This window comes from Trichechus manatus, unplaced genomic scaffold (assembly GCF_000243295.1).
Source record: "Trichechus manatus latirostris isolate Lorelei unplaced genomic scaffold, TriManLat1.0 scaffold00223, whole genome shotgun sequence".
Taxonomy (NCBI): Eukaryota; Metazoa; Chordata; class Mammalia; order Sirenia; family Trichechidae; genus Trichechus; species Trichechus manatus.
The window spans coordinates 2,267,539-2,269,351 of record NW_004444159.1 but is presented as its reverse complement, the minus strand read 5'-3'; positions in this window follow the sequence as shown (position 1 = coordinate 2,269,351).

The following is a 1,813-nucleotide window of genomic DNA, read 5'->3' as shown; positions in this document are numbered from 1 at the left end:
CCTCACTCAGACATTTCTGCCAATCTTGGAGGAGTTATGACAGCAGGTCCCCGTTGGTCTAAGTAGTTCCAAATGTCAAGCACCCTTGATACTTTCATGAGAGTCTTGGGGTACAGGAATGTTTGGCGAGGCTGGGGATCCCTCAGCCTATTCCCTCCTGGGGTTTTACTACCTCTGGGAACTAGGACTCAGTTCCCAAAGAGGTTTGTAAACCAAAATGAGGGAATAAAATGTCTTGGAGAATACTTCTATTTTCCATCCAAATAACCCATTAGGTAGTTGAATTGGAGAAGCTAAGGGAAAGATACAAGGAAGGAAAACATAAATTAATACTATAAAAATTGTCCTGCCAATACAGAGTAATACTTGTAACATGGTTAATAATAACTCACGTTTTTGGTTTTTTTTTTTTTGTCATTAGCTACTATTGAGTTGGCTGTCAACTCATGGCGACTCCACGTACAATGAAACAAAACACTGCCTGGTCCTGCACAATCCCCATGATCAGTTGTGGATCAGATTCTTGTGATCCACAGGGTTTTATTGGCTGATTTTCAGAAATAGATGGCCAGGCCTTTCTTCCTAGCCTGTCTTAGTCTGGAAGCACTGCTGAAACCTGTTCAGCATCACAGCAACACACAAGCCTCCATTGACAGACCAGTGGTGGCTGCACATGAGGTGAATTGGCCAGGAATCGAACCCAGGTCTCCTGCATGGAAGGCCAGAATTCTACCACTGAATGCCCTTGCCCCCTAACTCACATTTTAGGGAAAAACAAACACACAAAACTTATAGAAATCTTTGATACCAAATGAAAAAGGATTCAGCATCATCTCACATTCTGTTTGGGAGATGAGGAGACTTTTCAGTAAACCCTGTAGCCCCATATGTAGCCTTCAAATTGCTCACTCAGAATACATGAGCATACTTAAAGAGAAGTGGCTGACGGGAGAGTGTGAAGACTGAGGGAAGCCACTCCCAGAAGGAGGTCATCTCTGACAGCAGTGCGGACTGGGGCTTTGAGCTTTTTTCTCCTACAGACGTCCTTTTAGTCTCAGATTTTCAGCTTCTTCATGTAACAGAGAAAGAGTAGGAGCTAGACTCAGGTTCAGACTTTGAGAAAACACTGGAAGAAGGAAATGGTAGGAGCATATGGGATGAGGATGTATAGTATATTGCAGATGGCTAGTCTTTTACTTCCACTTTCATGGTGATGACTATGAATCGTGTTTGCAATACCATCTCGGTGGACAGTCACTGAGATACCTCCGCCCGTTACTGCGGATTTGGGCACTGGGACCCCATTGGTCAAAATGTCTTTCATGGGGCCTGGGTATCATTAGCTCAAATATCTGACTCTGTTCAAACTGCTTATGACTATGGAACCTGTGACCTGCATTCGCCAAATCCAACAGAGGATAGTCAATCCCCATCCCACGTAATCACTCAGCAGCATTCATCACAGCAGATCCATCTTTCCTTCTTGGCAACTCACTCTTCTTTTGGCTCCATGACATCACTTGGTTTTCCTTCCTGTCTCTGGCCTCTCTTCCTCTTCTTCCCCAGTCAGCCTCTAGATGGCAGCATTCTGCCCAGCTCAGTCCTTCATCCTCTGCTGTCTAGGTCCAACGCTATCAATTGGTATCTGGCTGGAAGGACAACAGGAGCCAGTCTTCCTTCCCCACTATATCCGCCCCCTCCTAGTTGTTGTTAGCTGCCGTCTAGCTAGCCCCAGCTCATGGCTACCCCATGTACAACAGAACGAAACGCTGTGCCACGCCCAGGATGGGTTGTGGCTCAGACTGTTGTGATC